The sequence below is a fragment of the Phymastichus coffea genome, unplaced genomic scaffold (genome assembly GCF_024137745.1).
Source record: "Phymastichus coffea isolate CEN01 unplaced genomic scaffold, Cenicafe_Pcof_1.1 PCOF00002, whole genome shotgun sequence".
Taxonomy (NCBI): domain Eukaryota; kingdom Metazoa; phylum Arthropoda; class Insecta; order Hymenoptera; family Eulophidae; genus Phymastichus; species Phymastichus coffea.
The window spans coordinates 6,688,057-6,702,553 of NW_026706813.1; the positions used below are offsets into that span (position 1 = coordinate 6,688,057).

The 14,497-nt window shown below is 35.7% G+C and overlaps 1 protein-coding gene across 8 annotated transcripts in view; it reads left to right on the plus strand.

The window, feature by feature from the left end:
• The window catches only part of LOC131663753 (glutamate [NMDA] receptor subunit 1), a 1,362,975-nt gene that overhangs the window by 442,451 nt on the left and 906,027 nt on the right, over positions 1–14,497 (plus strand). The gene's annotated exons all lie outside the window — the stretch shown is intronic.

Sequence of the window (14,497 nt, forward strand, 5' to 3'; positions counted from 1 at the left end):
TGCTCTGCGTCCTTAATTTCAATATAAAACTCAAAATAAAAACACAAATACTAACTACTCTCTCACTCGTCGCGGCTCCCAGGCAAGGGCGCACCTTTATAATCCGCTGATCAAAACAGATTAGTACCCAATGGCCATATCGTTTAAGTATCTAACTACGCTAACAACACCCGCTTCTTAAATGGACTCGTCTATCCGTCCTTTTACTGGCCGTATACCGTGGGTATGATGAATAGTGGCCTTCGACACGTTAGGTCGATGACTCACTCGCCCGTGCCTGAGTATAGCGACGGCAACACAACTATGCTACAATTTCGGCCTCGTATCTCTCTCTCGATCGGCGCTCTCTGTGAACCCGAGATGAGGAATGTAAACAAACACCGCTCGAGCCGCGACTCAACGCAGCTCGGCCGATCGTTCGATCACCTCCCCTCTCGGCGTCAACCGACCTTTTCAAATTCTTTTGTCTACGCGAATTACTTTTCTATTTTAGAATTTCGCGTCCTGTCTCTCTTTCTCGCGATCATCTCAATCCCGATTTCCGCGATTTCCCCACAAGGGATGCCATGTAACACGTACGTTAATAATTTAAGCCCGAACAACGTTGCGTCACAAATTATTTAAGGGGAAAGGCTCGGAAGGCGCATTCGCTTCGTCGCGAAAACTTAACGAGGGCTATGTCGTCCGGTAATATAGATAATCGCAATTTAATCAATTACAGAGAGACAGGTTCGAACAGAATAAACTCATCAATTCTAATATTTTTCTCTTTATTGCTACAATACTATACATTCGGCGTTTGACGTGTGCGTCGGCCGAGTCCGGGCTAAGTTCGTTCCGTGCGAATTAACGCACAGGAAACAGAACGTTACCTTACAATTTGTCCCGCGAATTCCGCGAGGGCGATGCGAACTCACGCATCTAACCACTCGTCCGCGTCCGGCCTATATGATGCTCGGAGAGAGAGAAATCGAGGCGCGCACCGATAAACTAAAAAGGGTACCTGACCTTGAGAGGGAGCGCTGCTGCGGAGGTCCACGTCCTCTGAGTGAGCGATGTAGTCCTCGAAAGGCAGGATTCTCGATGCAGCCGGTCTTCCTTCTTGCTGATGGTCGCTATGGTACTCAACCGCACAAACACTCGTTATAGTCGCGAAGCTTGACTAGCTGGCAATTAATTGCCGGTCAAAACTCTACTGCCCGCGATCTCGCGCCTTCCGCGCTTTCTTACGCGCCCCTCCCTATAGGTACTCAAACGGCCGAGCGCCGCCGGCTACGCACACATGTGCGGCTCATGCCGGCGACACTATTTCTCTCTCTTCTCCTCTACTCTCCGCCTATGCCTATCCCTCCAGCGCCAGGTATCTCCGCCGATCAGGAATCAGACCTGCAACAAAGCCACATCGTGCGTCGATACTCGGTTTTACTCAACCAAGACCGATGTGGCAGCGGCTCAGGGGAAGGCACGCGGAAGAGAGAGAGAGGCGAACAGGGCGATCGAATCCAACGATCGATTCGCCCGTCACATCGTTTATAATTCTTATGGTTTATATTTGTTTCTCCATTTTGTTTTTGTTGTTTCGTTCTTTTATTTAATTTCATCATTACAATTGTAAATACAAATTTAGTTCACTGAAAATTTCTCTTGTTCATTATCTTTTTTTCCCCTCATAACACTCCAGCCATAAAACAATCTTTAAAAAACACATAATAAAACGCGACTGTACCCGAAAAAGTTACCGAAAAAGTTACCGTAAAAGTAAACGAAAAAGTAACCGAATAAGTAACCGAAAAAGTAACCGAAAAAGTAACTGAAAAATTAACCGAGAAAGTAGCCTGGAGAACAAACGGAAAAGGCAAGAATAGTGATCTATTTTATAAACAAATAACTATTCCAGAAAGTATCTGTGAGAGCAAACGAAAACAAGACCTAAAATGTAATGAAAACATAGTCAAAAAAGTAATCGAAAAAGTAACCGAAAAAGTAACCGACAAAGTAGACGAAAAGGTAACCGAAAAAGTAACTATAATAGCAGTCTTGAGAGCAAACGGAAAGGCAATAATAGTAATCTATCCGAGAAAGTTTCCGTGAGAGCAAACGAAAACAAGACCTATAATGTAATAAAAACATAGTTAAAAGAGTAATCGAGAAAGTAACCGAAAAAGTAACCGGGGAACTAACCGAAAAAGTAAAAGAAAAAGTAACTATAAAATCAGTCTTGAGAGGAAAAGAAAAAAGCAATAATAGTAATCTATTTTATAAACGAATAACTATTCCAGAAAGTATCCGTGAGAGCAATTGAAAACAAGACCTGAAAAGTAATAATAACATAGTCAAAAAAGTAACTGAAAAAGTAACCGTTAAAGTAACTTTCGGTTACTTTTTCGGTTACTTTTTCGGTCACTTTTACGGTTACTTTTTCGGTTACTTTTTCGGTTACTTTTTCGGTTACTTTTACGGTTACTTTATCGGTTACTTTTTCGGTTACTTTTTTGGTTACTTTTTCGGTTACTTTATCGGCTACTTTACGGTTACTTTATCGGTTACTTTACGGTTACTTTTTCGGTTAATTTTGTGGCTTCTTTTTGTAATTTTGCGTTCGTTTTTTCGGCTACTTTATTTTACTTTGTCTAATTTTTTGTTATTTATACAGCTTATTGTCATAATATACGGATACATTTTTTTGTATTTATTTTTTAACTTTTGGAGAACTTTATTTAACTTTTTCGGCTCTGTATAATTTTTTGTACGTCTGTATATTTTTTGGAATAATTGGTGATATAATACTCTATGTTGTTTGTCTAATTAAAAAATATGTTTTCGATAGTCTTAACTCTTATATTTAAATCAAGACACGAAAAGGTTTTTATATTTTCAAGAACTATTTATTAACAATAACTCAATAAAAAGTAACGATATAAATAAAAATATACAAAACTTCGTTATCGGTTCCTCATATGATTCAACATCCTTGTTAATATTATCCTGTACCTTTCTTTAGAAATGTTCTGTTCCTCACTCACTGCATTATTAACAAATTCTACAACAATAATAAACTCATGTATTTAAATATACGTATATATTTTCCAATTACACATTGTTTTTTTACTTACGTAGTACTCCCTCGAATATCTCCTTTGGAATTTCAGGTGTTTTTCCCTTGCCAGTAGCGGTCATGGCTACCCTATCAAAAAAATCCAGTTGGATATCTAGTCTAGATTTCTAGCTAGAAATCCAGTTAGATTTCTACATAGATTTATATGGATTCTATATAGAATCCTATAGAATTCCAGGAGACATTTCATGGTGGATTTTATGGATATTCCAGATGGATGATTCAAGAAAATCCAGATGGATTTCGTGAATATTCCAGGTAGCATTTTTTGCAAATCCAGATAGATTTTCCAATTTTCCAGATGGAATTTTTCGGAAATTCCAGATGCAATTTTTAGAAAATCTAGATAGAGTTTTTCAATATTCCAGATGGAATTTTTCAGAATTCCAGATAGATTTTTTCAATATTCCAGATAGATTTTTCCAAAATTTAAGATGGATTTTTTCAGAATTACAGATAGATTTTTTAGTTATTCCAGATGGAATTTTTAGGAAATCTAGATAGATTTTTTTAATATTCCAGATCGAATTTTTCAGAATTTTAGATAGATTTTTTCGCTATTCCAGATGGAATTTTTAGGAAATCCAGATAGATTTTTCCAATATTCCAGATGGAATTTTTCAGAATTCTAGATAGATTTTTTCGATATTCCAGATGGAATTTTTCGGATATCCACGTACAATTTCAGGAAATGTAGATGGAATTTCTATAGTTTAAAGTAGAATTTATTTAGCTTACATCAATTCTTATATAAAACCAGTTGAATTGGCTTCATATAGTGCTGGAAGACCGCAGATGAAAGTGCGTGAGATATCTGGGACCGGTAAGATGTCATATGAACGTGTGCAAAATATTTTGCACCAACATTTGCATATGGAAAAGCTCTGTACAAGATGGGTGCCGCGTTTGCTAACAGTCGATCAAAAATTGATTCGAAAAAACATTTCTACCGCCAATTTGGCGTTGTATAAGCGTAATCCAAGCCAATTTTTGCGTCGATTCGTAACCGTTGATGAAACTTGGGTCCGCCACTACACTCCTGAAACCAAAGAACAGTCTAAACAGTGGATTGGACCAGGGGAACCAACTCAAAAGAAGGCAAAAACAATTTTTTCGGTGAACAAGGTTATGGCTACTGTTTTTTGGGATGCACGAGGTATTGTGTACATTGATTACCTTGAAAAGGGTAAAACTATCACTGGTCAATACTACGCAGACTTATTGCAACGTTTGAGCCACGAGGTGAAAATTAAACGACCTCATCTGGCGAAGAAAAGAATCTTGTTTCATCACGATAACGCACCAGCGCACAAGTCAATCGTTGCGATGGCTAAAATCAACGATCTGAAGTTTGAATTGATGCTGCACTATCCCTACTCTCCAGACCTAGCCCCGAGTGACTATTGTCTGTTTTCTAACCTCAAAAAATGGCTTGGCGGTAAGAGATTTGCGGACAATAAAGAAGTAATCGAAGCTGTAAATGGGTATTTTGAGGAGCTTGACGAATCAGTCTATAGAGATGGCATTACTAGACTAGAACACTGCTATGAGAAATGTATCAGCCTTGGAGGAGATTATGTTGAGAAATAAAAAAAAATTCTTAAAAACGTTGTTTTTCTTGGTCAGGCCGGAAACTTATCAATCCACCCTTGTACTTCTGCAGAAGGAATTTGGAATATTCCCATCCCAACAAAGACAAAGGAAAGAAGCACAAGAGATGATACGTGGCTTCGCGAGCTTCTTTCGTTGTATTTTACGATTGCATTTTCGTTAACGTAGGACTTAATAATAGCGAATTCGAATGAAATAACAACGATTCAAGGTGGCACTGTAGACTCTTGACTTCCACCATCCTCGATAAATGGTTTTGGGGTGGTGGTAGGATAATAGTATAGACATAGATGAAAATTTTGACTCGGCAGAGGTAGGTAGAGATGATATCGTCGCTACATGGAGGGTAATAGAGAAAGCGCAAGAGCCGTAAAATTCCTGTGCCTTGGCCAATGAAAGTGCATCTTCTCGGAAGCCTTCTAAGTCTCCTGAGAAGATACATAAAGCGCCGGATAACGCGAGCTTCGCTCGTCCATTTTGTCACAGGCCGTAGCCTTGAGTAGACGCTCGTAACGATCTTCAAAATTCGCAGATTTTTCAAAGGTTTACGTCATTACAGTGCCACTGAGAAAAAGTTAGAGAGGAAGAGCAAATAACAGATTAGCCGAGGAAATTGAGGAAGATGAGGTGAAAATTGGTGAGAGCTGTTAGTCTGTTTCGGAAGGTGTATAGCGAGTAGTAGTTACGAGTATTTCGTGGGTTTGTGAATCCAACGCGAAAGCAGATTCGTAGTCGACACGGTATTGTACAGATTTGAGACTATTTGTCCCTAGTAATTTTCCGACTCTCAGTCTAGCATATCGCGCCGACCATTTCATTTCCCTTTTCTTTTAAATCTAAGTGTTAAACTGTGGATTTGAATTTTGGAAGTGAAGAATAAATAAACCAAATTCATTGAGTGATTTTTGTGTTGTACCGACGCTATTTTTCCATTCCCTGCTGCCATTTCTTTGATTTCAGACAATTTCTCCTCGATTAACTTTGCTTGCACAGTTTTTATAAACGATAAGTAGTGAATGCAGGGCCAGAAAAGTCAACTGATCCATAGAATCATATTAAAATATTCAAGGCTTCATTGTTTCGAATTAAATTAATAATTCTCGTATAAAGTTTATATTATTCCTACGTCCTGGAACGTAATTATTTTATTCTTATAATAAATGAGTTCATGGTTTTGCAATTGATCGAACGCGGCGATATTTAGTAGTCCGAAAAATGAGGTGCTTGACGACACCTCGATTTTCAAAAACTCAGCACGAATTTTAATAGGCCGAAGAATCAACGTGCTTAATGACACCTTCATCTTTCGGCAGTTAATTCGCGACTCGCGACAGGTAAACTAGCTCTTCCAAATACTTGGAAGGTCTTGATATTTGTACATTTGATTTTGAATTTATATTATACTGAGCCTATATTTCTTGAACTTATATTTACCTCGAATTTATATCGCTGAATTTGTATTATTGTGAATTTATATTGAACTGATGTTACATTGATGTATATATACAACATTGAATTATTATTATTACATGAAAATATTGATTGAGAATTGTTTGTTAAATATTAGTTTCGGAATCAAATAAATATTCTGTCGAATGACGAATATCGAGTGTCTGCGTATTTTCTTATTATCAATCTCGTCAATACTCGAAGAGTCAAGCGTTATAATTGAATTCATCTGATAATAAGTTGATATTATAATAATTGAAATCAGGAAAATAAGAATGAAATAATATACTCACTGTTACATTTTCTTCATTAGTTATCGCTTCTCTGTGCCCGAAATTATAAAATTGGCTTTGGATGGCTGATTCGTTGTCATTTTTGTTCATACTCTCCGTAGATTCTTTCCTGGAACTTTGTTTGACCAATTGAATTTTTTCTGCTTTCTTATTTTTCTTTATTGAATGCATAGATTGTGCTAGCGTCATTCGTTCTGAGACAATGAAACTCTATTCGAATAACTTTTTTGATTGAGATTGGCGCTGCTTCCCATTCCGGAATCCATCGTCTCACCATCAGTATCGATGACACACATTTCATTGAAATCTGAATCAGAATGTTGTTCAGAATACATTCTGTTACCATGTAAATGGTTTTGACGTATCTTTTTCGGTGACGAATTTGGCGATTCACCAAACAATTTCCTTAAAAAGAATTATTTTTATCCCGTTTTAATGCACATCTTAAAAGGGAAAGGTCCAGTTCCGTCCGGTACCCCGCAGACTCCGGTTTATGATATGCCACTTGATTCCCGCCACCCCCTTCCGCTGATTTTCGAGGTAATAAAGACAAGACCGAATGATTTCCAGGCGGGGCAGAGTGCGTATACCAGTTTCGTCCCGAGATGTTTTCCCCCACTTCTAGTCATCAACGACACTTTCAAATCATCCAATCATCAACGAGGAAAAGACAGTGAAAAAGAAATTTTTTTTAAAACTTTGTGGTAACAAAATTTAAAACTGTCAAAGGCAAATACTGGCCTGCTTTTGCTACTGGAAATAACTTTAAAAGGAATTGGAGCAGCTATGACGAGAAGCTGAGAACAACTGACCAAAATTTAAAGGTGATAATATATGTACGTATGTAGCAGTTCATAGCTTTATCATAGACATATTTTGTATACAAATACATATTTATCGGTGTAAGAAGTGGAAATACATGAAGTTCGGAAAACGTACAGATATACAAATAACGTAAACTGGCAGAGATAGGTATACCGCGGGGGAGGAGATCGACGGGAATCAAATGGTATATCATAAACTGGTGACCACGGGTACCGGACGTAACTAGACGTCATTAGCGGGACAGAACTGGCATACGCACGCTGCCCCGCCCGGGAATCATCTGGTATACTTTTATGACCTCGGGACGCAACTGGACGACAGCCTCTTAAAAAATTATTACGTATAAACGCGTAGTGACGACCGTAGACTAGTGATCAAGAAGCCATACTTGCAAATTGATGGATTTCCATGTGGAATATAGGTGGTTTTTAAGTTTAGCAGAAAATTCTATTGGAATCAAGATGAAAAAATAGCTAAGAAAGTTAAGAGTCAGATTAGAAAGCAAGAGATGCCTGGTTCGGAATTTTTTTTTAATATTATCGAAAATATATTCCACCTGTATGCATATAGAAATCATTCCTGGAATTCAATACTTAATCCTTATGAAATCCATGAGAAACTATATAGATATTTATCTTTCTGGAAATAAAATATGCCAGCTAGATATTTTAAATAAGGACGTGACTTAGATTCTCGGAGCCATCGCTCTTTAATTTATATTTAAGGATAAACACGTAACGTGACAAAATTTTAAAACGTCTATCTTGATTCTGATTCAATTTAAGGTTATTTATGGCAATTGTTTAGAAAATCGATCGGTAACAGTTATAATTAATAGTTATACAAAATTGCAAAAGCGAAACGTGCAACTTTTCGGATGTGTCACTTTCAACTAGATAAGTCTTTAATTCCACCAACCGTGGTATAGAAACATAGATTGATGCTACAGAATTTGGGAAAATTATTTTCTGATAATTCTTATTGATTTGAAACTTTCAGAGGTATTCCATAATATGTACTTGAACACTACACACTACCGAACTTCGTCGCGTGATAGGTAATTTAAGGCGATGCCATAACGAAAAATAACCTATAAAATCGTAAAAACCATTATACGCAATTATTTTTGAGTTTGTATGGGATATTACGTTTGTTCTTGGTTCTTTATATTGTTCTTCAACGCGGATGACTTCAATAATTGATAAAAATTAAATAATGGACGAACGTGAACGATCAAAATTATGCTGCTCGGAGTGACCCCATAAACCCGCTATCGTACTTTTCGTTATTCTTCTTTAATATTCAGTTTTTGGTAATAACGAGGGTTATCCGCAATTCGTCATGAATGAAAGAAGTGCGGATAACTACGATATTTTATGTAAACTGCAAATTATTTCCATATAACGAAAAATACTGAGGTGTAAATTTGTTATGGCATCCCCTTAACTCAATGGCCTCGAAAACGTAGGAAAACATTACAATTAGGTAATCGGAAATTTTCAACATTACAAAGCTTTTTCTTCGAGAAAACCAAATACTTACATTTGAATTTTTCGGACGATCTTTATTTGCTGTAACCTTGTTGTTCAAACGACGATCATTTGCTTCTTGTTTATTTCCTTTTTCTTTTTCTACATCAATTTCATCAGTGTTTTAAGCTTGGTAATACTCTTCTATTATGGAGTCATGTAGTATAGTAAAAGTCCCCCTTTTTTCTCAAATTCTTGGAGCTCTTTCTTATTCTTCAATGCTAAAAATTAAATATTGTTCAAAAATATATTCACACAAAATGTATCGTCCTAGAACAAATAGTAGATCATGCACTAAGGGAATACACTAAGCAAAGTACGCAACGCGTGATTTCACACCATGCATTTGTACGTACTGCATCCCACTACCGTAAATTAATGAAATAAAGGTTCATTTTCAGAAATCTCAATATAAAATCCAATGTCAAGTATGAAAAATTAAGCGTATGTGTTTTTCTCGATTTCAAGTGGTATTTATACATTCATGATTCAGAACCATTCAGCTTTCATTCATGAGCACTATCGGTCTTACTATTATCGTTAAGGAGGCCAGCCAGGGTTTGAGGTCGAAAGAATGATGTTTTTTTTTTAATGACTATTCTTATAGGTTAGGAAACAGACTAGTTCAACGGCATTTTGGAGCAAAGCCTTCCATTTTTTTGATACTCGGCACATCGATTACATATATGAAGCTGATGTCTTGTGGCAAGTTTCAGCCCAAAATCATTTTTCATTCAAAAGTTATAAGCAATTTAAAAAAAAGTGATACGATCTTTTTTTGAAAATACGCGAAAAAACATGTATTTTAAGAATTTTTATGAATAATAACGATTAATTCATTTATTAAAAAGTTACAAACATTTTAAATAAACAATTGCGTTTTTCCCCCAAAGGGGCAATTCCGATTTGAAAAATTTTGGTTTCAATCGATTCCTTGGACAATTTTACATGGGAATACAAAATAAAAACTTTGTGATTTTGATTAGGCGCTTGGTAATGAGCGCGCAAAGAGAACGCCGTGCGGTGCGTGACGCTGTGGCGCGACCGGGCTGGACCGACACCCGCTCGGCGACTAGCGCATGGACCCCCGCGGCTCGGGACACTGAGAGTTTGGTTATTGAAATCACCCGGGGGGAAGGGCCCTCGTAAAATCTGTCCTTCGTTGCAAATCTTGTTTTGCTATATTTTGAATAGCTTTTAACGGTTGTAAGGAAACTTCCGATTTTAAGTCAATACAAGTTTTTACCTGAGCTATAATCCGACTAACTTACTATTCTCGTTTTCCGGGAACTATTGACTCGTTCTAGAATGATCCAAAGCGCAGTTTTCTTACTTGACTTACACTTTGTTAACTTCTCAAATAAACGGAAAGGTCAGTTACTATTCGACTGTTGAAGTGAGCAGATTGTCAATATACCGCAACCCGCGTGATAATAAGTAGTAATTTTTGAATTCAATTGAAAATTAAATTATTTGATAATGCCATCGTTAGAGTGTCCAAATCCATTCAAAGTGCGTAAATATGAACGACGCCGAGATTCTTTGAAGTCGATTTCCAAAGATTCTTACAAAAAGTGGTATCCTAGAGTGAAAAAAGATGATAAAGTATGAGCAACTTGTCGAAGATATTGCTACGAAAAAAATCCAGATGACTTGACTAGTTCAACACAAGTTACTAAAGAAACTCAGTTTGTTATGGATGAGATGGACTGCGCGACGTTGACATTTACATTGATAATTCAAAAATATGGTAAAATGTGTGTTGATTATAAATTTTAGGACCAACATTACCTTTGTAAACACGAATTGATCTTTACAAGCATCATTTTACTACGCGGGAGGTCAAGCGCTAGTCGCCGAGCGGGTGTCGGTCCCGCCCGGCCGCGCCACAACGTCGCGTACCGGCGCCGTTCTCTTTGCGAGCCCATTACCAAGCGCCTAATCGAAAACACAAAGTTTTTATTTCGTATTCCCATGTAAAATTGTCCAAGGAATCGATTGAAACCAAAATTTTTTAAATCGGAATTGCCCCTTTGGGGGAAAACGCAATTGTTTATTTAAAATGTTTGTAACTTTTTAATAAATGAATTAATCGTTATTATTCATAAAAATTCTTAAAATACATGTTTTTTCGCGTATTTTCCAAAAAAGATCGTGTCGATCCGACTCATAGTTTTTGAAATATGACGTTTTGAAAAAAATACTCCCTTTTTTTAAAATTGTTTACAACTTTTGAATGAAAAAAGATATTGGGCTGAAACTTGCCACAAGTCATTAGCTTCATAGGGGAGGGTGGGGCACAAGTGGCACGGCGGCTAAGTTTGGCATCCAAATATTTTATTTATAGACAAATATTAAAAATATCAATTGTACTTATACTTAAATAGTAATGCTCCTAGTATTTTTATATGAGCTTACAGTACACGAAACAAGTTTTTATAAATAATGATTCGTGTTTGTAAATTGGAAGTGAAAAAAAATGTTGGCTTCATTTTTCAAATAATCGAAGCACTAGCAATATTATCATTTTTCAAATGAAAATTTGATGCATCTTATAATTTAAATATCAAACTTCAAACCTTTACCTTTTTTTCACTCGAAAAATTTTATAAAATAATTCAATTAATGATTCAAAATTAGTACGAAATGGGGCACGAGTGGCACACGCGAGCACGCATCTGCGCGTGCAAACGAGCCGGTCTACTCTAACCTATATAGTTTGACTCGCAATTTAACAAAGGTGTAGGCCAACTACCTAACTTAATTTAAGAATTAAGTTTTAGTTTATCATAAACGTTAAGTACAATTTAGAAATACTTGGCGTAAATTAAGCAAACCACTTGAATAATTGAATCAAAATTATAACTATTCACAAGTCTCTGGCGAACCGTCATTTTCAAAATCTTTGCCACACAACAATGAGAATTTTGCACAAAATAATAATTATTTGAATATACCAGAATCTGCAATTTTGAATACAGAAAAAACATTTTTGAATGGAGAACAAGTAGAAGTTTGCTACGTCAATGAAGATGTTGTGAGAGCCTTGAACTTAAACATAATGTAATAGATGCATTAATTTGCCATTGCTAATCTTAAGTTATAACAACAAATTTTATTAGTCATATGAAAAATTCCAGCTGGAAATCCAGCTAGAAATCCAGCTGGATTGATATGGATTCCATATGGATTTGACGTCGATTTCCAGGATGGATATCCAGCTGGAATCCAGGTGGATTTCTCAGCAAACCCAGATGGATTTTTAATACACTATTTACATAAAACGTCTCTTTCGTAATTTTATAATTTAAAATAGCTTGTTGCTATATTAAAATATTTTACGAAAACAAAAAACAAAAAAATATTGTAATCCTGGCGTGTGTTGAACCCAAGGTCTCTTAACACTCTACCGTTTGAGCCATTTTTTCAACGTGGTTACATGAGTTATTTTAGTTACACTATTTTTCATGTACACAACTCATTCTCAGATTTATTTTGTGTCTATACTAATTACTTTATTTATGAATCATACATTATCTTGCACGAAAAGTGGAGTGGTACATACACATAGAATATAAGCATAAAAGTATATGCACATGAAATTCGTATACCATTTAACAAAATTATGATTTCAAGGTCATAAATTTAAATTGAATTTGTATGATGAAAACGACAATAAAATAACTTTATCAGATTTCTTTATAAACAAATCATTATATTTTTTGTGCGAAAAATCGCACAAAAAACTTGCAGGATATATTTTGTTATTAAATCAAGCTGATTTTTGTTTTGTTCTATTCATAAAAAATATTCGACGCAAAATGTGAAAAAAATATGGATTTTCAGTGTTTCTATTTCACAGCTAATTTTTCTTCACATTATTGTACATGTGATGGTATTTTTTTTGTTTCATAAAGATAATAAGCAATCTAATTATTTTTTGTTTTTAATGATTTTTATTGAGCCAAATTGACATTGTCATGGATGGTAATGACTACTCACTAGACACTAGCCGAACACACTCTCCAAACTAAACAGTATAAACACATGGTTAGCTCATGTATTTTCAGTCTTCTGCTAGTGTCTACTAAGCCTGTTGTTGAGTGCAACAGACATAAGTTATGAGAAAGTGATGCTACTAAGTCTTTTACAAAAAAATGCACTGAATAATAAGCAAGGAATACATCAGCATTCAGCAGTTTCATTAGATAAGTAAATACTTGATTTTACTTCCCAGGAGGCAGAAACTAGATTCTTTGTGGATCTTTTTATTTTTTTACAGGTCAGCACTGAAGAAAAATATAAGAAGAGCAGTGGATCAGTCAAAGTGGCTTGCAAACAGGAGTGTAGTTGATATCAACAGTAGATAAAAAAATGAAAAAAATGGGGTTACTCATGATGCTGAAGGATTGTGATCTGAAATTGACTTGGCATTCGACACAGATGTTCAACAACATATCTGCAATGGAATGAGCGAAACAGATTTTAAGCGCATTATGCTCTTCCTGAAAGGTCTGATATCAGAACTGGTATCAGAACTTACAAACAATGAAATTTGAAAAGAAAAAATTGTTTGTAATTATGAAAAAGACAGTTTTCCATCCAAACGAAAGGATTAGAAAGAAAATTCATCGCATTTTTATTTTTTCTGGCTCGCTTGTTTGCAAGTTCCAAAATAATGTTCAAAAAATTGGATTGGACTCCTCGCTAAGGATAGAAGAGCCCTCCTCAGACGCTCAGCTGCACAATATTATGCAGCATGTATAAGTTATAGACCCTGTTATTCCTCTTGTTATACTTTTGTTAACTAGTAGAGTGTGAGGCAATTTTCTTAACAGAATGTCGACCTAAATTTGGTTGAAAATTTTAATTTTGCAAACTAGCGAGGAAAAATAAGTATGCGATGAATTCCCTTTCTTATGGTTTTGTTTGAATGGACCAACAAACTGTCTTCTTCATAATTACAAACAACGTTTTTGAATATTTCATTGTTGGCAAGTTCTGATACAAGTTGTGATGCAAATTCTCACACAAGAACTCATCTTGTATGGTATTTTCATAAATCAAAATCCGATCACTGGAACCTGTATCAGAACTTGTACGAGAGCTCATCTCAGTTCTTGTGCAAGTTCTGATACCAGTTCTGATGTCAGAACTTGTTCTCAATTTTCAGAAGGGTGTTTATCATTAACACGAAGTACTGAAATTGATATATTTATCTGTTATAGGGCCTCGATTCATTTCCATTTGACGCAAATGCTTGTTATGAGGATAGTAGTGATGAGGAAGATTTCATTAATTTATCAAATGACGAAAGAGACTTGTTGACATCTAGATTTAAAAAATTAGAGGAACTCCTACAAGATGATGAATCACACGAATATCTTCATGTATGCATAAAAGGTAGCAAAATAGAAATGATGTTATCTATAATGAAATTTTGCCAAAAATATCATATACCAAACACAGGATTAGTAGATATGTTCAAAATGCAAAATATGTTTCTGCAAAATATTTTTCCTGAAAATTCTTATCAACTTGATAACCTTTTCAATCCAGAAGGAGGTAAAGAGTATCACGCTATATGCCCAGCATGTCAACTATACGTTGGGACGTTTGTCAAGAAACAGCGAACAATATTTTGTGAGCATTGCGATAATGATCTAAATTTCAAA